Consider the following 22,477-nt stretch of genomic DNA (forward strand, 5'->3'; position numbering starts at 1 on the left):
CCTGTTTTCCCTTAGTGTGTGATTTTGGGGTGAGAGCTGTTGCTATGTTTGTAACGAGAGTCCAGGGAGGAGGTTGGTGGTCAGAACCACATTTGTTAAATGTGTTAAAAAAAAATAGCTCCTTTAAATAATGATGATAAGTGCAGTGATAGCAATGTATCACCCATTTTATTTCTGAGTTTTGTTTCAAGGAGAGCATTGATTACAGCAACCAATTTTATATGACTTTTGCTTGTGGTGAGAGGGAGATGTCAGAGTTGAGGAAAAGGTAGAGGGTTTCCCGCTGAGTCAACTTTTAGAGAGCACACAAAAAATGCAAAAAGGTATAAGACTTAAAATTATTTTCTTTGTCTTCATTTTGCTCTTATAGCTGAGGCTTGCCCACATTCTGGGGGAAGTCTGCCAACTGTTCCCTGAATGGTGAATGGAAACAAGCTGGTCTGCTGTGTTGCTTGGCAAAGGCAGAATAGCAGCACAGGCTTGCTGCTGGCTGGACGACACCATTTTCCACTCCTCTGCTCCTCTGCCTGCAGGAAGCCCCCAGGTGGCATTAGGGAGAATTAGCGTGTAAATTACAGGGCCTGCTAATTTCTCACCACTTCATTAGTTGACAGTTCAGTGAAAGAGCTCCCCTGCCATTCACCTCACGTCTGTGGCACTGACACTTCTCATCAGCAGAAGCAGAGTTCAGTCGTGTTGTGTTGACATGCTTGTGACTTTTCGGTTCCCTTCCTCAGTGTGTGCTAGTTTATTCTCTGACCTTGTTACTAGCAATTACGTCCTTGGATGTCCCTGCAACATCTACCTCAAACCTTCTTTAGGTTCAAACTTGATTTAGTGTCACCAGGAATAGTTAGAAATTGCTCTTGATCCTGTCCATACCATTTTACAGAATGGATTCAAACTATGCCACAAAGAAAGGAAAAATAAAAATAATACCCTATATAAAAATAAACTCTTCTCCATAATATTCTTCATAGCTAGTATTTTTTGAGTGCTTATTCTGTGCCAGGCATTGTTCTAAATACTCCAGAGTCTGTTAAATCTTTTTTCTTTTAATTGTTTGTTTTATTCAGGAGAAATCTGAGGCACAGAGAGGTTAGGTTTATTGCCTAGGACACACAGTATTTGAATATTGGAAGTTTGGATCCACAACCCACACTCCAAGTACTGGAGCATTTTGCCTTACTTAGCCAATTACTTAGTTAATTCCTGAATTCATTCAACAAACTTTCATGAAGCACCAGCTATATGTAACTTACTATGCCAGAGTTTCTTAGTCTAATAATCCTTCCATTTCCATTGGTGAGAAGCTATTTGTTGAGTACTTCCTATCTCCCCAGGGATATGCTCATGTAGATACAAGAGAAATGCAGGATGGGATCTTACCATCAGAAAATTGAAGTACATGTAGATGGTTGACAGACTTTTCTCTCTAAAGGGCCAGACACAAAATATATTTGGCTTTTGAGGTCACGTGTTCTCTGTCCCAACAAGTGTGAAGCAGCTGCAAATATTATCTAAATGAATTAGTATGTCTATTCTGATAAAACTTTACAAAGAAATTAGTACCAGACCATATTTGGCCCACAGGCTACCTGCTGTGGAGGATAGAAGAAGCCCGAAGAAAAATACAGGACCATAAATATTGACGGTACGACTGAGAGTGGAGCTTGTGCGTTACTGCCTATCCACGTCTGTGAGGTCAGTGAAATAAGGCGTCAGGGTGCAAGAAGACCTGTGTGCATTTTGGTAATTAGGCAAATTATTTCTAGAGGAGGTAGAGCAGGAGCCTTCCCTCAAGAATGGGAAGTATTTGACATACACCTGTGAGGTTGTTAGGTGGGTTTCGCTAACTGCCACAGTTCTTATTACTATGTGTGGCAGGCAAGTTGGTTACCTAATGTCCATTTTCCTCTCCTTCCTTGTTAACCCCATTTTTGTTTGGTGCCACTACAGGTTCAGCCCTAAGCAATGGCTAATAGTTGATAACAGTAAGTCTAGATAATTGTGTTCTCTATTTCCCTGCCTCTTTTGCAGTTGAAAGTGGTCATGTGACCTAGTTCTAAACGATTAGAAGTAGGTTTGCCTGCTGGGTAGAGTCAGGAGGGACTCTTGGGAAGCCTTTTGCTTGTCTGATCAAAGGAACAGAGAAGTTAATGTCACACCTCCCTTATATTTTGTTGCCACAAGTTTAAACATGAAGATGAACTGGGACAGACATCTTGGGGCCTTGAGGGGGGAAGCCAACATGTTATAGATGGAGAATGAGGACAAAGAAAAAGAGCATGGGCCTCTGATGACACCAGGGAGCTACTACGTGGGTGCTGCTGCCACCCTCCAGCCTTCTAATTTTAAGAGTTTACTACTTTTATTATTATTATTATTATTATTATTATTATTATTATTATCGATTTAAGTCACTGTTAGTTGAATAACAAATGTGTCTTTAAAAATGTTTTGAGAAATGTCAACTAGAAATTACTTCTAGAAATTTTCCATCATCTTAGATATTTCAGAAAATTGTACTAAATCAAATGAGAATTGTTTCTAATTTCTTTCACTTCCTGAGTAATCTTTCTTCACAATATACTACTAAGGAGAAAAAAGTACAGATAAATATTAGCCTATTTTTCATTTAAATATCATAAATGTCTTAAAGTAAGAACAACAGGTTAGTAGTGGTTGTGTCTGGGTAATTGACACTAGCTGTTGGAATTAGGAGTGTGTTTTTTGTTTTGCTTTATTTTTCTAACTTTTCTATAGAAAATATATAAATGAAAAAATTTAAAATCATACTAAAAAAATCAAACTAATTTTATTTTTAATGCAAGTTTCTTTTCTGACTTATGCTATTTCCCTAACCTAGTTTTTCCTTTGGCTAAGCTCATTTCCTTTTAGTTTTCTTTCCCATATTGTTTTTTGTTCATTAATTGTGTACTGTGCTTGCTTGCCTGCCTTCCTTTCTTTTCCCTCTCTTCCTCCCTCCTTCCCTTCTGATATGGTTTGGCTGTGTCCCTACCCAAATCTCATCTTGAATTGTAACTCCTATAATCCCCACATGTCATGGGAGGAACCCAGTGGGAGGTGAATTCATTATGGGTGTGGGTCTTTCCTGCACTGTTCTTGTGATAGTGAATGAGTCTCATGAGATCTTATTGTTTTAAAGAGTTCCCCTGCACAAGTTCTCTCTCTTTTTGCCTACTGCCATCCATTTAAGACATGCCTTTGCTCCTCCTTGCCTTCTGCCATGATTGTGAGGCTTCCCCAGCCACATGGAACTATAAGTCCAATTAAACCTCTTTCTTTTGTAAATTGCCCAATCTTGGCATGTCTTTATCAGCAGCAGGGAAATGGACTAATCCTCCCTCCCTCCCTTCCTTCCTCTCTTCCCTCCTTCCCTCCTTCCTTCCTTCTTTTTTCTTTCAACAAGTTCTTGCTTTGTTACTCAGTCTGGAGTGCAGTGGTGTGAACACAGCTCACCATAGCCTCGACCTCCTGAACTCAAACCATTCTTCCACCTAAGTCCCTCAAGTAGCTAAGACTACATGAACCCACCACCACACCTGGCTAATTTTTGTATTTTTAGTAGAGACGGGGTCTCGCCATGTTGCTCAGGCTAGTCTCGAACTCCTGGGCTCAAGTGATCCTCCTGCCTTGGCCTTCCAAAGTGCTGTGATTGTAGGTGTGAGCCACCACACTTGGCCTATATACTGTCTTTCTATGTTTTTTTTTTCATTTGAATGCAGTCTGTGGTATGATGCTGCAAACTTCAAGTTTGTTCTTGAAATTTGAGCCTTATGTTACTAAGTTTCATCAAACCATCATCTTCATTCATTCAATAAATGTTGTTAGTGCCAACCACTATATGTGCTATAGAATTAGGAGGAATGAATATCGGAAACTGTGCTCTTTTCTCTTCCTCCTCTTTCCTTGGACTGACATACATCTCATTCTGTAAGACCCAATATAAATGCGATTTCCTTCATAAAACCTGAAGTTATCAACTCAATGAATTATTAACCCACTCCTCTACATTTCTATTACACTATTGTTTCTAACTCTCTTTATTTTCTTATTTGATAGTATTCGATGATATGTGTGTTTATTGGTATATATTCTTGCCTAGACTGTGGGTTTATTTAAGAGGGCTACTGCATCATTTTATCTTTGCCTGGTGTCCAGCCCTGTGTTGCTCCTTTAGGCAGCCACACCCATATCTGTAGGAAAGATGATAAGCCACATAAATTGCATGCTTAGAAATGAGCTTTCTGAGAATAGTGTCCTGAACCTGACCTATATTTTGCCACACCATATCTCCATTGTCAGTCACTTCTCTTGGACTCCAGTGCCACTTTGTGCTGTCCTTTATCTTCTCCCCTCCTTCAGGTATACATCATCCCTTGTCTCTTCTAGACTTTCTCAATCGTGCCCCTTCCCCAGCTTTTTTACTTTTGACACAGCTTTTGCTTGGAGGTTCAGATCCTGGAGAAAGATCTGGAGACCAATTACATTTTATACTGAGCAAGCTTTCAATTGTTAGTCTATTCAATAAATAGGTGGGTGAGCAAGTGAATGTACAGAGGAAACAGACATTTAAAAACTTAATGCTTTTTATAGGAAGTTTGGGGCAAAAGGCAATAAAAATACCATTGGCTGTTGGTGGTATTTATTGGAATGTGGGAAGGCACACAATGTAGGCCTGAAAACTCTACTGTGGCACGTGGCCAGTATACTCTTGGTCACCCAGTCTTTCTGCGTCACCATTCTTGTTGATACAGTAATCCTCTTTAAATAAGGGGGAAATAAGAAAAACACAACTCTTTGAACTCAAGTTAGATCAGGAAATTGTGGCAATTTCTGGAATGTCAAGAATAAAAATAAGAAAGGAAGAATTAATCCTGCTAGCCCAAAATGAGAAGCTGTCACCATCAAAGCTGTAACTCTCTAAATGAATATAACACCTCTGAAAACTCTCACAACTGTGCCAAGTATTTACATGTTCTCTCTGAATGTGGCATCTACAGCAAGTGGTTTTGGTCGTGAAGCATACCATCTGTGTGATTACCCACCCCTTGCTAGAGTACTCTGAACTCAGCAGTTGTACAACAGATGCATTTAAATATACAGTATTCCTGCTCTCATAGTTCAGAATGGGTGTTAGAAACTGAGGGAAAACAACCAGCTTCCTTGAAAACTCAGACTCCATCTGACATTTTTCCAGACACCTTTTGTAACCATGCTCCATGCTACCCTGAAAGATAACAACATTATCATAATAGATTTACACATAGTTAAACCAGGTCAGCCTGACCCAGAACATCAGCAGCTGCTGTCATAATCATTAATGAGTCAGTTAATCCAGAAGGTGAAACCAGATCACTGTTGGTTTTCATTCAAGTGAAGATCAGTGTAGTCATGGGAAAAACAAGGGTACAAGAGTCAGATTATAAGCATCCAGTTAGATGAAAAAAATAGTTTTACTATAATTTATTACTATGACGTATTAGCAGATGTGTCTTTGAAAAGACAACACTAGATGGTTTTTGAGGAACTTACACAACTAAGAATGAAGGATTGAATTCCATCCCCCTCTTTTATGTTTGTTTAAATACTCCACATGCATTCACCAAGGTGTTTTATTCAGGGATGAATTCATCCTAAATGCAGGACTAAAATCTAAAGTTGCATTTATCAGAATGTGTTCCTTAGTAAATGCTGTTGATCCCTTCTGAATCATGGCCTCTCTTGCCTCCAAGTGATGCAGTAATATAATTTTCTTTCAGCTGGTCATATGCCATGCTGAATGAGGGACGGCTATTTCTTACATAAATAGCACAGGTTTTTGTTTTGTTTTTTTTTTTTTTTTTTTTCATTTTTTTCCTGTAGGCCCCTCTCCTGTTTTCCCCATAGTAGTGGTGTATGGGAGACAGGGATAGGGTCAACATTGAAAAACAGCACATGCCAGGAATGGACTGATATCAAGAATTTAACAGGAGCTATGGATAAAAGGTGTATTATGCACATTTATGCAATAAAAGCCTGAACAGTAAATTTAACATGGCCAGAAAATAAATTGTTATTAACATTTTCCTGCAAATTGTGGGTAAGACTTGCATTGTGGTCGTCATCATGAGGCACATTAACAACCTTGAGAAGACTCGTTGGGAAGCAGTGTTCACAGGTGGCCTGATGGTTGAGGAAGCATTGTAAGTGATGTTGTAACCATCATTGTGTAAATAATAAATTTAGGAAACTGCAGAGGCAGGAAGAATTAAATTGTATCAATACAGACGCCAAAGAGCCTTGGTATTGTGAGTCATAACAGCATTGCTACTTTCTTCTCTCAGTGGAAAAAATAAGAATAACATGAGTATTTTTGAACTCTAATTAGGTCAGAAACTGGCAGCAATTTCTGGAAATGGAGAATTAACTCTGCTAGCACAAAATGAGGAGTTGTCACCATAAAAAGAACATGACAAGATGTTTTTCGGACCTGAACAGGAAGAGACGGTGCCAGGACCCTATGAAGAATCTTCGCCTGCCCCAAATGAGTGATAAACAAATATGTAAGTCCCTCTCCTCTGCCCATTGTTTTAAATCTCCATCAATACATTACTCTACCTCACATGGGACTACGGATTCTGAATACAATTTTGATCAAAATAGTTGTATAGACAGGGACTCTGCACAAAAACATTTGCCACCCAGGACTGCATATACCCCAGAGGTGGCCCTGGTCTGGAAAGCCAGATTAGGTCCTTTTAACTGTTTGATAATTAATAAGTAAAAACTGAAATAATATTTAGATAATGTAACACAATCAAATTTTATTTCAGAATTATACTATGCAGAGAGGCTGTGTGAGATGAGTTAATGGTTGTGAAAGGAGTGATCGTAGGCATGAGAATAGGCGGGAGGCAAATGCAACTGTCCTCATGAGGCTGACTCACATTCAGGTGAAGGAATTGAGGGTCCAAACCTGGCAGGAAATGAGGTGGTCATGTCTTTAACAGAATTCATGATGTCTGAAAGAGAAAGATGAGTTTTGAGGGGAAAGAAAATACATTTGGAATTTTACATTTTAGAACATTGGTTATTTCATTTGAATTTCGAGAATAATGACGATGGTGGAATGTCTGATGAAATTTTGGTTAAGCTGAAATCCAAAGGTCTTTTGCTATAATTTCTCAGAAACTGTAATTAAACCTTGTAGTAATTAGAAAGTGTGTTTAGACATTCAGCAGACCTGCCTTTATCTAAGCATTTCCAAATTAGTTAAATTAGTTCCCAAAACAAGTAGGAGAGAAATGGTTTGGTTTTCTCTGTTTAGAGCTACCTTCATCCTTCTCTCTATATAGCACAAATTCGAGATCCAATAGAAGGCTACTGGTAAAAAGGTAACCATCAGTTTTGACTTATTTCTGCTGAGGAAAATACAATTTGAAACATATCACCAAATGATTATTCAGTAACACTCCTTGACTTCCACACTCCCCCAGGATGGAAACAGGCCCAATCAATATTAACACATGGGTACAGGAGCATTGCTAAGAGTGGAAGAAAGGTGTTTAGAGGTAGGGGTGTGTGTGTGTGTGTGTGTGTGTGTGTGTTTGTGTGTGTGTGTGTGTCTGATTAGCACAACGTCTCAGGCCCTCACCAGATGGAAAGTACCCACAGTGGCAAACAATTTAATATCAAGCAAGAATATGAGAGATAACAATAATTATCAATGGTTATAAAAATTTGACTAATACTTATGTTATTGTAATAAAGGTCCCAGACAGTCTTGGTGACTAAGATTTTCATAGAATGTTTGTTGTTTTTACCGTGTCGCGAGTTTTCATGCATCATGATTACTTTGGCAAAATTCGAAGTGCTGCATACTGAATAATGTGGTTCACAGCAGTGGCAGTAAAAGGACTCTACCTACAATCAAAGAGTCATACTGGGTTATTTTGGATTTAAAAAGATTTAGTAATAGGCTAATATTGGAATAAAATTAAAATTTAAAATTAATGTTTTTGAAGAATTTGTAATAATGATAAGTTGTTTTTTTGAAGTTTACAAAAACTTTCTCCCCAGCACTTTTCTTATTACATGTGTAAGATGAGTTAATGGGTGTGAAAGGAGTGATCACAGGCATGAGAATGGGTGGGAGACAAGTACAACTGTCCTTATGAGGGCTGACTCACAGACAAGTGAAGGAATTGAAAATATGGTTGATAAAAGTAATGTTTTGATGATGAGAAAAATTAAAGCACAGTGTTTAAGAAAATTTGATAAACTTAATTAAGCCAAAGGCAGAAAAAATAAGAACTAGAACTTCCAACCCCCTCTGTTCACTTTTCTCAATTTAAAATTTTATCTTTAGGAGGTGATGTTTATCAGACATAAAATCCAAATCAATTAAATCTAAATGTTGGGAGCCTTGAAAAGGTTTAGTCCTTCTACTGTTTAAGTTCTGTAATGACTAAGAACGTATCTTTTCCTTGTGTTCATCTTCATTGTTCCTATTTTACCGGAGGGAAACATTCTTTGAGTAGGTTTATAATAAGAATAGACAAACAATTTAAAACTCAGCTTGTTATACTAACGATTGGCAGCTAACTATGTTGTATAATGGGAAGATGTGTTGGCTAGACAACAGAACTTATTATAGAGCAGTACTCCTATTATCTAGTTAAGTGTTTTAGGAAAGACTTTCTTTATTCCCTCTCCCCCTCCCACCACTCTCCTTCCCTCTCCCTTCCCTCTTTTCCTGCTGTTCTTTAAGAACCCCACTGTTCTCACCTGAGGAAAGATTGAGGATAATAAGGCCTACCACATAACTAACTGAACCTCCATGTTAGAGAGCTGTTGCGACAGTTATATGAGACATGTAAATAACTTTACCCCTTTTTTCCTGTCTCACTAAATAGTACCACAATCCTTCCAGGTCCTCATTAAAACCTTTGGAGTCATCCTGTTTTTTTTCTTCTCCCCCAAACCTATCCAACTACAAGTCCGTTAAGATGTACCCCACATTTACTTTCTCCATCTCCACTGCTACCATTCCATTGTAGGCCATCCAGAAAACTATAATCACCTCCAATGGGTTACCTTGCTTCTTCTCTTGTCCTCATTCAATTTATTCTCTATCTAGCAGCCAAAATGGGCTCTTAAAAACAAAAATAAAATCATGTAATTTTCCTGTTGAAAAGTCTCCAGCCACTTCCCGTAACACTCAGAATAAAATGCAGATTACCTACCATGGCCTCTGAGGCAGGTTCAAGATGGCCACAGATGCTTAGACATTCCCATAGAAAAGAGAAGTGTCTGACTTTCTTCCCTTTGAATGTAGGCTGGCCTTAATACCTTGTATGATTAACCAAAAAGGGCAAAGTGGCAGGAGTGATGTTCTGAGACTTCCAGGAGAGGTCATAAGAAGGCTTGGAGCTTGGATCAAGGCCTGCTCTGGGGGAAACCAGTCATTACATAAGCCTAACAGTAGTTAGAGACAGCCACGAGACAGCCATAATGCCAACTTGTGAGAAGAGCACGCCATATGGAGAGGCCCTAGAATAGGAGATGCCATGTGAAGAAAGAGCAACAAGGGAACAGACATTGAATGAAATCACCTAGTTTTGCAGCTTCAGCTGCCCCTGTAATACTACCCGCATCAGAGATAAATGTCCAGAAGAACATTCCCATGTCACTGAACTCCAAATTGTGAGCAAAATATGATGTTTGTTTTAAGCCACTAAGTTTGGAGATATGTCACAGAAATGGATAGCCCCATAGCCTCTTATGCCATAAAAGTATAATTCTTTTCCCTATCTTGGAGTTCATTCCCTTCCATTTTCCCCTTTGCTTGCTGCCCCTGAGCTGCTGTGGCTTCTCTGAACATGTCAAGCTTATTCCTGTGCCACCACCTTGACACGTGTCATAGTCTTTACCCAAATTTGGACCCCAGACCTTTTCTTACTTGTGTCCTTGTCATGGAGCTGAAGTGTTAAGTATCAGTGGGACTTTCTGATCACTCCATCTGAATTAGCCTCACCATCGCTACGTCGTTCTACTTCCTCATTGTACATTATTTTTCATAGCACTTATAATTCCCTGAAATAATTTTGTTCATTTATTTATTTCCTATTAACCCTTTTGCAAATGGAAAGTAAACTTTTTGAAACCAGGGTCTTATCTGTGTTTTTCACAAATGCTATTTATATACAGTGCTATTTATATTCAGTATTTTTAAATGCATGCATGTAAAAGTGCTTCAAATCTAAACAAGTTTTATTATTATTGCACCACAAGAAACTATTGCAAAAAACTGTTGAGAGCTGGAGAAATATTGACTAGCATCTGCTCAGACATGTACTAATAAGATATACCAATAAGATATAGAGAATTAAAAATATCAAACAGTATCAAACTTTAAGTCCACTTGAGTCAATCATAACAGTACATTTTCATGTTAATATCTCCTTTAGAAAACTGACAGTTTGGTTGTACTATTTTTCTATTCTCCCTTTGCACATGGCCCAATCTTTAGTATTTTTTTTCTTTTAACATCTGTTATTTAACAACAAAATTAAAAGTAAGGTGTTTTGGGGTTTAGTCATCCATAAAGTTATGGGACAAAGAGTCCATGAGACTGTCAAGTGTGTTAATCATTTAATATAGGAGGTATTGACCTCTTTCAAAGAAGGAAGAATAAACTCACAATCTGATTTATGTGAATTTTTGTTTTGCTTTACATTTTAACACCCAGTGACCACTTAGGGAGAAGGCTATCACCAATCAATAGTATTTAGGCTACTCAAGAGGAAAGATAACAGAGAGAGCCTAACATATTTGTAGAAAGAGCATCTCTACAAGGATTTAAGAGACAAAAAATTTTGATTCTGTTTCAATAAACTTATTGGTGTGATAAATTGTGTAATTGTCAGTATGTACCAGGAGAGCAAGTTTAATATATATTACAGTAGTACACATTTTAATATAGTCAGCCAGAGAAACTTACTGACTAGTAAGAAATTGAAATGTTAAAATGAAAATCCAGGCGTTGAGATTCCTAGAATCTCTGAAACCATCTTGCATCTCTCTCTCCATCTGCCTGTCAACGTGACTTTCTGAAATAACTAATCTCAAAGGAAGATTTTAGAAAAAAAATCATGTGGATGTGTTTTTTTTCCCCTAATAAATGCCAATCTTAGGCAGTGTTTTTGTCAGGAGTCTCTGTTCAAGCTTTAAAAGCCAAAAGAAAGATGAAAATGAATACACCAAAATGTAATTTAAAATGCAAATGAAGATTCTGCAGAAAAGCAGCAAAAGCTAATTGTAGTTTTTCTTCATGCTTGGCTCTGTAGACAAAATGTGTTGATGTTACCTTCCTCCTGCTGGGAATGCCCAGGCTGTAGCTGTATTGCCACATTCTGACCTCTCAGATAAAATACATTTGATCTTAAAAAAATCCCAAACCCCAGTCAGAAATCAGTATGTACTTAACCCCGTATAGGAATAGGTGGAGAGGCAACCATATGTGACAGTGTGGTTGTTAACCTCTGAGAAATAGAATAGAATAGAATAGAATAGAATAGAATAGAATAGAATAGAATAGAATAGAAACAGTAGTTTCATATTATAAAGAAAGGGCAACTAATTATATACTCCAAGGGCTCACGTAGTATAGATTTTTTAAAAATCAAGTCCTGAATCAAGGACACCATTTGTTTTTAAATGATCAAGGCTTCACAAATATTTTAGATTAAGTTGGAGTCAATTCTAAAATGTGCAATTGTAGCTTCTTTCTTTTTTTTTTTTTCAATCCTGTCATAACTGGACACTATGTGCTCTACATTTTGTGGTGAGATTGGATAAATGCATTACTTGTAGCAAAAACCTTGTTCACTCTTTTAAAATCTTAGAACTTGTCCAATAAAAAAAAAGCACAAAATCATTTGTAAATTCCAACTTTTACTTTGCTTTTTTTCTTTTCCTGGAATGGATGGATGTTATAATAAATACAAGCAACATTTTATCACAAATGTGAGTGGTCTTGCATATGTGCATAAGAGAGCCTACTCAAAGGTATTACATAGAGTCCTGGAGAAAGAACGGATTTACCAAATAAAATAACTGCTTGGAAAAGTTTAGGTCAAAAAATTATAATTTAGAATTATTTTTAATATCGCTGGGACTCAAGTGGGATCCATTTCTCCATTATATGTATTAATTAGGGCCACAGAACATGTGGACAAAAGAGATTGTTTTCTAATTCTCATTCTTCACTATCAAAACTTTGACCTCCATTAATAGAGTTCTACTGGTTCTTCATGCTATTTCCTGCCCTCTAGTATGGGTAATACTGCATTAGAAAATGGTCAGATGGAAACAAGAAGGAGCCTATAAAGGGAAGAGTGTGGATAATTGTATGAACCACACCAGGACATAATGTGGTCTCAGATGTCTCCACATATGCCAAGATCGAGAGGCTGTTGGGATCCTAATTTAGGGAGGACACAGAGATTCCCTTGTACAGCTTAAGACAGCACCAGGGCTTGGGACTCACAGCTATTGTATTATGTTGCTTTGGACCTATGTCTTCAATTCTTCATCTTCCAAGATTTACCATCTGTGTCTTATTCTGCCTGAGAGCCATGGCTCCTTTTAGTAACACATACTTGTACACTTTAAGAGGAAAGGAAGACTTCCTTGTTAAACTCTATCAGTTACTGTGTTCAGGGAATCACATCCACTTGTTTGCATGTCTGATGTGGTGTGTTTGAGGGTTTGGCAAGCATATGAAGAAGAGGAAAAGGAGTTGAAGTTCGCTTCTGAACTTTGTGGGACATAGTTTAACCACATGAAGAACAAAAGTTGAAGCAAGTTTATAGGTCCAGTCTTAAAATACGGAAAACTGTATTAGGGTTCTTCATGCACAATTGCTTTATTTTCTCTGAGATTTCTTGCCTTTGATTCCAAAGTTTTGAACCCATTATTTTTTCTTTTGAGGAGGAGAGGAAGTGAACTCTGGTGTTTCCTTCTCAGAAGCCACATGACTGAGTTCACTGGTGTGAAAATAAAACCCTTTTATAACAACACTCAGAAATACATTGTTTTCTTCTAGTTATTTTTCCATGAACATTTTACTTTGTTTTATAAAATTAAGACTAGGGCTGTCCTTAACTGCCTCTGACGAACAGAATAGGGATACATTCTGAACACATTTGTTTAGTTATTTACTTACAATGTGTTATAAATATGATACATATGACATCAAATTGAAAAATAAAATCAGGGGAGGTAAGAGAAGTCCTAATGCAGAAGGATAACAGAAGGTTAATCAGAAGTATGAAAATGCTCATAAAAATCCCACTTTAGTCATCTAGTTAATCTTTGGTTATCAGTGTTTCTTTACATTGACAGTTACCACCTTTCTCAATTGCTTGAATGTTCCCTTCCCACCCAAACCAAAGGCTCATTTCCTACTTTTCTCTGATAGCCAGTTGTTATTTCTAATGTGAACCTGGCAGTCTGAATAACAACATAGATACCTGATTTTAAAGTCTACAATTATTGGCTACAAAATATCCAAATATCCTTTTCTGTAACACCAGCTCAGGACAAAGTCTATCCAAAATAAGTAACGAATCTAAGATATTAAGATATGATTTGATTTAGCCTCTACATGATTGTCAAATGTGTTTCAGTATGTATGTTTCTCTGAATTCTTCCTTCCTTAGGACCCTCACATTAAAGTATTTTATTTATGATGATCTTTCCCTTATGTACCTCCATAGAATAATTTTAATAACTGTATTAACACACTATTTTCCTTAATGATTGCAAACACTATAATATTACTATGCAGTAGGCACTATAGTAAATACTAATTATTAACCCCTTTATACTTTAACAACCCTGGAGTATAAATACTATGTCTACATTTTGCAAATTAGGAAACTGAGGCACGGAGGAATTGATTAGCTGAACAAAGACAACACAGCCAGTAAGCTTGGAATTGCAATTCAAAAGCAGCCGGTGTGGGTCCAGAATTAATGTTATTAACCACATTTATGTGCTATTTTTCTATAATAATTACTAAAACTTGTGTGTTTACCATCAACAGTGTAATGGAAGAATAAAGTGATATATCTCCACTATAATAATTGGTAGTGTAGCACTTACTCTACCTAGTATCTACGTGATGCCTTGAAATTGAGGTGCCAAGGAAAACAGATTATTTTCAGCCACTGGGAAATTTGTATAGGGTTATGTGGCTATGCAGTGTGTTTTAGATTCCTAGATCTGAAGAAATAACTCTTGTGTCAAAGGCGGTTTGCACAGATTTCTGGATCATTATGAGGAGCCCTGTGGGAGCACAGCACCTGTAGTGGGGTCCAGCTCTGGATTTAGTTACATGACTTTGGGCAAGTTGTCTGATCTCTATAAAACTCTGATTCTTTCTCTATAAAAAAACAGATAATTATGATCCCTCAGGATGCTGGGAGGTGATATTAAAAACTGACAACTGTCATGTGCTGTATCAATAAAGGTTTTGCTAGAGTTTTAGCAGAGAAAAATAATTGTAGACTTGAATCACCACTTTGCATATAACAGTTAAGGCAAGTAGAAGTCAAATGAACCTGCACTGTAGAGGTTTCTGCATTGTAAGTAGGCATATCCAATGTGTGTCATTCTTGTATGGACCAAATGGCAATAGTTTATTAGCAGTGAATGTGCTATTGATTATATTAACAGATGCATTAGATTTTTATAATGCAGACTTAAAAAATAAAACATATGACCGAGATTGATAGTTCCCTACTTCAGTATCCATTTTCCTGTCTTGCCTTAGTAACAAACCTGGCACATTGTGGCCTGGAAATTAAAAATATAAAAATAAACTACATTTCCCTTCTTTCTTTGCAACTAGGTATCCCTATGTGACTAAGTTTTGGAAAATATAATGTAAGTGGAAATATTTTATTGAAATTATGGGAAGATTGTTTAAAGGGAACCAAGTCAGTAGGGAAGATATTTTTTTATCCCTTTATATTTACTCCCTCTTTTGCCATGACTGTGGATATGATGTTTGGAACTCCAGCATGAGCTTCATGGGCTATGAAACAAAAGTGAAAGACAGCTTTCTTTTCCATCTTGCAAGACGGCAGATGAAAAAGTTGATAAGCTGGATACTAAGGAGGAAAAACCTGATGCCAAGAAGGCTGATGCCAGTGGTAACATTAAAAAGGCCAACCTTCAGGCTAAAAAGTCCAACAAGAGGAAGGCCCACTGTAGCCAAAGTCCTGTTCTCATCGGAGGAATTGGCAGATATTTTTGATCTGCCGTGTATTCCCAAAAGGCCATGAACAAGAAGTACTCAACTGCTAAATACACAATTGAAAGATTCTTGCAACGGTTACAAAACCAGTTGATGGTGACAAGAATGGTAACCCGGTGGTTAAACTTTGCATAATGTGTAGCTGTGATCCTATTGAAGATGTGCCTTCAAAGCCGTTGAGCCACAGCAAGAAACCCTTCAATCGGCATGTGAGAAAACTATAGGCTAGCATCTTTCCTGGGACCATTCTGATCATCCTCACTGAATGCCACAGAGGGAAGCAGGTTGTTTTTCTGAAGCAGCTGGGCAGTGGCTTGCAACTTGTGACTGGAATACTGGTCCTCAATCTAGTTCCTCTATGAAGAACACACCAAAAATTTGTCATTGGCACTTCCATAAAAATTGATATCAGCGGTGTGAAAATCCCAAAACATCTCACTGATGTATACTTCAAGAAAAAGCAGCTGTGGAAACACAGACACTAGGAAGGTGAGATTTTTGAGCAAGAAAACGAGAAATACAAGACTATAGAGCAGTGCAAGGTTGATCAGAAAGCTGTGGACTCACAAATTTTACTAAAAATCAAAGCGAGCTGTTAGCTCCAGGGCTACCTGTGATCTGTTTGCTCCAATGAATGGAGTTTATCCTCAAATATTGGTGCTGTAAATTTCTTACGAAGAACCCAATTAAATAACCAATATATATATATTTTTTAAGTAGAAGACGGGATTTATAACAATGGAGCAGAATTATAGCAGCCAGAATTCTTGATGATATCATGGGTTCCTTGTATCTGTTATGGGCTATTTCAAGATTTCTTTTCTGATAAGAATATTAAAAGAAAACCTAAAGACATTTAAATAACTGGTATTTTGATATCAATTACCAAATCAGTCTTAACTTACATACCATATTACTAATCTTCAATTAAGTAAAAATTTTTATATAGTTATTGAGTGTACATCAGCTTGTGAAAATAGATTGTTATTGAGTTTTGATTGAATCTAAGGTCTGACTATCCTGAAGTAGCAAAGGAATCTTAAAGTTATTAAATATATGTACTTAAGTTAAAAAGGCATTTTTCTGCATTAGATTACTGAATTCAGAAAATTTATATATAGAATCAGACTTGAAGCTGTAATAATATTTACTATTTATAACCAACACTTTGGTTTTAGGAAAATAACATTATGTTAAATTAAGTTGATAACTTTATTATATTCCTAGTTTTGACTAGATCTATTTTATTATCATTGTTGATCTCTAAGCATAAGAAGTTTTTATTTAATATAAAAAGGAACTTCCATGATTATTGTTTTCTTTTAGAAGGGAAGAATAATTTTTTCAAGTTTGAAAAATAACACTTTTGAGTATGACAAAAATTATATTACTATATTAGCTATAAATTAGTCTGAAGACAATAGATAGAATTGATAGAGAACAGAGAATTCGGCTACAACAGTTTTTGCTGAAGTATCCCTGTCCTGAATCCATCTCCCTGCCCTAAATCCAGAGGGTTTTTTTCCTGACTTACTAAGAAATTTATATCATCACTTTATTTAAGCAAAACAAACTCTAGGATTGCCTGCGAAATGTCTCCATCATTGTAATAGTAACTTTAAAAATTAGCCCCTTTATCTTCATCCAACTGTCTTTGTCTTCCAACTATATCTGGCTTGTTCCAGACTATATTCTCTGTTGTATTTACTTTTAATTCGGTCTTGAGGTCTTCTCTGGAGAGTGGCTATAAGCTCTAGCCTTCCCTTGATGGGGTTCCAGGGGTGATCATAGCTGATGTTTACAATGTGGCTTTCACAGGATTCTTCTTTATCCTGGCAGATGGCCTAACACCTAAGTATCTGACTTGTGACCAGGCGTCCCTCTCCTGGGAAATTTGTTTATGCCATCGGATGCACTGTGGTTCTTGTCTGATCTGTGCCCAGTTTATCCCTACCAAGACAGCCACCGTCCAGAACAGCACCAATCAGAAGGAGAGTTAGGTTCAGATGTATTAGTCAGCTGAGACAGAGGTGGCAGCACAACAAACACATAAAATAACAGAAGAAATTTTTACTACTTACCAATTTTAGAGAGAAGAGGGCAATACATCTTGCAGGACGAGTGGGGTCTGGGACACACATGCTCAACTAGCAGGTGGGGAGCGAGAGAGAGGAGGCACCAAAGGACCAAAGCCTTTATTGGGGTTCAGGGTGTTACCCAAACAGGTTTCCCAGGGCAAGTTCTAATTGGTGGGTTTAAAGCAAGCAGGCATGTGTTCCAGGATGTCATGCTATGACTGAGAAGTGGTCACTGTGCCATATCTGAACAGAGTGGGAGGTCTGTGGGGACAGTCAAGTAGGTTGTACCTAGCTGTCCCGTGTGGAAGGGGTCACCAGGAAGTTGTTGTTGCATAAGGCAAACATCTGGATCAATTACATTGAGGAACTGGTAGGAGGCAGAGAATTGGAAACTCAAGAGTGACTATGCCCTGTTTCTGTATAAGAAAGTCCAACTTATATTTAAAATGAATACTGAGGCAATATAAAATCAGAAGAATTCACTAGATCCTGAATTCCAGAGCCATTTTTTTTTTCTGGTAAGAAACAAGCCACATCTTGATTAGCCATGCATGGGGGTATTATTGTTATATTAGCAAACATAACCATGTGAAAATAATTAAGATTCACCCTCAACGGTGGAGAATGGCTGGTTGCTTCATAATGCAAGCTGTGGCAGAAATGGAGTGAACATGCTGACTCTCAAGGAAAGCTCGATGGCCCTTATAACTGTTCTGGAAGGAACACCATAATGTGTGATAGAACCAACACTGGCTTTGGAGGAAGAAAGTCCTGTGTTTGAAGCTCCACTCTGCCACTTAGTTCTGTATGTCTATTGGTAAATAATTTGCCCTCTCTGAACAGAAGGTTCCTTGTGCATAAAATAGGGGTAATAATACTTATCTTGGAGGATTGTTGTGAAGATTATGGATTGTATGGACTTATGGGCAAAATGCTAATGCAGGACCTGACATGGCAGGTGTTCAGCTCATGGTAGCTGTTATTATTACCAGCCTCGATTGTGACTTTCTTATATTGTGATGAAGAAATGCAATGAAAGCCTCAAGGTCTCAAAGGTGAAAGAGACAAAAAATTAAGAAACAGGGCAAAGTAATAATGCCACAGTGAATCAACTTATGTCCTTGTCATGTTCCTGTTTTCAAGGGAGGATTTTGTCTTTTTCTCCCCTTCACAATCTAGCCCATGACAAGCATCCTCTAAGGTGGCTGTGTATAACATGGTACTATGGTGGAGGAAAAAAGTGCTACTAATTTATTACCAGTTACAGTTTATAATCTGGGATGAGGTTAAAAATACTTGATAACTGAATAGCAGAAGCACCTGTGTTGCACACTCCAACTACTAGCCTATATCAGCTCCCACTTCTTTCCAAGAACAGTCAGAACGAACTCTTCGACTATGCCAATGTGGACCTTTTCACTAAGTAAACAGCTGTTTCGATATATTAGGAAAAGCCTGAATAAGAAGGAACACGACTGTAACTATATGACTTTACTACTCTTATGCTAGCTGCTTGGAGACATATACTCTGTAAAATGCATCAACTTTTGCTTGGTTTTCACTTTCAAAAATTGCTTCTGTCAACAAGGAAAATTTCCAATTTCTTAACAAGTGGAAAATAATCAGAGTTTTAATCTCGCACCTCATAGTAATAGCATAGTAATTGGTATTTTCTCAGTATGTGCACCAAATATTAAAAAAAAAAAACTTGAGAACTTTCACCTTGGCAAATATGTAATTTTAAAAGATCATAGGAGACAAAGAGTAACCAAATATCCAATATTTCAATTTAGTCTAAAATCAGCAGTAATTCAAGTAAATATGAACTGGGTAGTTTTTTTAAATATGAAAATGCGACTTTGTTTCTAAAATTTAGCTTGGAGACATGTTAAATTGGTCTGGGAAGTTTCTAAGAATCCCTTTACCTTCAGGCTGAGCAGAAACATTTAGCAAGCTACCAGTGTTGGAAAGGGAAGAAGTATAGGAAACCAAAACTCAGTTTTTGATTAGCATTATACTCATGATATTTCTAAAGACAAATTGGTTGTTTCCAAATCCTTTGGCTGGTAGGAATCCCAGGGAATTTGCCCATTTTTGGCACTGTGGTCCTTGGAGTGTGTTTGTACACTGGAAACCCAAAGGATGCAGGAAGCGTGGGTTGGTTACGTATTCTAAACCTCTTAAGGATCACAAAAAAGCACCCACAGCTCTGCAGGGGATCATATTTCAGGAAGAATCATTGCTTGTACTGTGCTGTATTCCCATTTAATGTATGTTAGGAATATCTGAAAGGTATTCAAAACCTCCAGATTCACTGTCTATTGACTAGATGGACCATACTAGTAGAGCTCCTGGTAGGCTGATTCTCAATCTGAAGCCAAGGGTACAGCTAGGGCTATGTTTTCTCTGCCAGTACAGTGAATTAATCATGGGATAACTGGCGGAATTCAGCTCTGGGTCAATTTTCAGTGCAAACTCTATTACTGTGTCTAACAAGGTTGTATGAACTGCCTATTTGTATATGCAGAAATATTCTATATAGACAACATTATCTGGTATAAACTGAACTGCACTTGTGCCAAGAAAATGGCTCCACATGCTGCAGACATCTTGGCTCTCTTCTGCTGCTTTTCAGGTGGTGTGAATTCTGGCAGGAGCCAAAAGTCAAACTCCAGGATAGAGCCTGGGTCTCTGGCCCACCAGCTATGGTGGGCAGCTTCATAGAGCACATGAGGCAGCCCCAGTTGGCAAGCAGCCCCTTCCTTTTAATTAAAGCCATTGGCACCTTCGGTAGGGGAGAATCAAAAATGGGAATGAGCTGGTGTTCACCGTACACTGAGGGTGTCAAAACTGATGTCTTCATTAAAATAGCTTAAGCTGAACTTATCTGAAAATATCAAAAATTTATTACAGGGAGTCTAAAGCTTTATTATCATCATCATCATTGGGGAGGGATCGGGGTAGACTTAAATAATATCTTGAAGACTCCTAGGCTCCTGGAGTGGAACTGTTATGACTTGGCACCAATGTTGCTAGAACATCTTGTAAGCAGGTACAATGCCAAATGAACACATGTGAACAAGAATGCTCAGCAAGGAGGAAATGTTTATCAGTGAGTATCATAACTAGAAATAGGATCCATCTGCTTCATGGACATAGCCATACAGGCTTTAAGACAATAGATAACTGGTCAGGAGTTAGTGGCAAAAAAAAAAAAAAAAAAAAAAAAAAAAGATTGTGCATCTGTCCCCTAGTTAAGCCTACTAAACAAGCATTTTCCAAGGTCTAAGCATGTTTTACCTGCCCATGCTCCCAGAGAAGGAAAACACTGGAAATCAAATCTGTATGTTTTGCTGCTCATTAGACATTGTTATTCTCTGGGCAAGTAGGGAGAAGAGTGGCTAATTGTTTTGCTGCCTTTTGCATGTATATTATTGATGAAGACTACATAGTTTCGTTGATAGTTAATAAATTTGCAGATGATATGAGAAGGAAAAGGAAATTCAGTGTGTGTCAAGAGCAGACAACTTGGTTTATTTCTTCTTATATGGTACCCTAACATTGTCTTTGGAGAGAGTTTTCCTTTTCTTTCTTTTTTAAAGTACAAGTTTATTGAAATATAAGTGAAATACATTATACTGCATATATGTAAAGTGTAAAATTGATAAGGTTGCGTATATATCCTTGAAATATCACAAGTAAGATAATTAACATATTCATCACTCCCAAAAGTTTTCTTATGCCTTGTTGTAATCCTTTCTTCCGGTTACACCCCATCTTTCTCACTCTCTTTCCCCTTTCCCAGGCAACCACTCAGCTGCTTTTTGTTACTATAGATTACTTTGCATTTTCTAGAATTTTATCTAATTAGGATCATATAATATGTCTTCTTTTTGTCTCGTTTCTTTCACTTATTACACTTATTTTGAGATTCATCCATATTATTATGTGCCAACAGTTCATTCTTTTGTATAGTAGAGCAGTAGCCTGTTACATGGATAAAGGACCATTTGTTTATTCATTCACATTTTGATGGTATTTGGATTTTTTCCATTTTTTTACTATTACAAATAAAGCTGCTATGAACATTCAAGCATAATACTTTCCATGGACAGTTGCTTTTATTTCTCTTGGGTAAGTATCTAGGAGTAAAATGGCTGACTTTTATTTATTTAAGAAACTGTCTACCTGTTTTCCAAAGTGGTTGCACTGTTTTACATTTCCATCAGCAGTGTATAAGGTTCTAGTTCTTCCACATTCTTATAGACATTAGATATGGTAAGTTTTAAAATTTTATTTGTCTTAATAGGTGTGTCATGGTACCTCAGTGCAGTTTTAATTTTCATTTCCTTAATGACTAATGATGTTGAACATCTTTTCATCTGTTTATTTGCATTCAGCATGAATTCTTTGGGGGAGGTGTCTGTTCAAATATTTTGCCCATTAAAATTTTTCTTATTATTGAGTTTTGAGATTTCTTTATGTATCCTTTAAGTTCATCCTTTATCAAATATATGATTTGCAAATCTTGTCTTCCTAATCTGTGGCATTTCACTCTCTTAATGGCATTTTTAAAAGAGGAGGTTTTTAATTTTGATGAAGTCCAATTTCTCAATTTTGTTTGGATAGATCTTACTTTTGGTGCAGTACTCAAGGAGTCTTAGCTTAACCTAAGGTCACGTTCTTCTACATTTCCTGTTTCTCTCTCTTTTTATTCCTTGGTGCCTGGAGCAGAAGTGGCAGAGCTGGTTTGTAGATGTGAAGAGATTCCTGTTCTCTGCATTCAATAGCTCTGTGCAATCTGGCTACTTGCCACTTGGATTTAAAGCATTAGAAAAAAGACAGGAGCAGGAGAATTGAAAACTTTCTGTGAAACCTCACATTATAACTAAGAAAAGAAAGCCACTAATTGCTTTCAGAGAACTTGTCAAGAAGGTTTCAGATGTACTCGCAGTCGGTTTTTCCAAGAAAAAGCAAAAGCAGTTTTATACAGTATTTTGAAATGTTAACCAGATTTCTTAAAGCTTGTGTTTTGATAGCTAAACAATAATAGAAATAAAATCTGGTA

At 37.3% G+C, this 22,477-nt stretch overlaps 1 pseudogene; it reads left to right on the plus strand.

Moving 5' to 3' along the window:
* The first annotated feature begins 13,235 nt into the window (after positions 1-13,235).
* Positions 13,236-15,997, plus strand: LOC129491593 (large ribosomal subunit protein eL6-like; annotated as a pseudogene).
* Positions 15,998-22,477: the final 6,480 nt, after the last annotated feature.

This window comes from Symphalangus syndactylus, chromosome 10, assembly GCF_028878055.3.
Source record: "Symphalangus syndactylus isolate Jambi chromosome 10, NHGRI_mSymSyn1-v2.1_pri, whole genome shotgun sequence".
NCBI lineage: Eukaryota > Metazoa > Chordata > Mammalia > Primates > Hylobatidae > Symphalangus > Symphalangus syndactylus.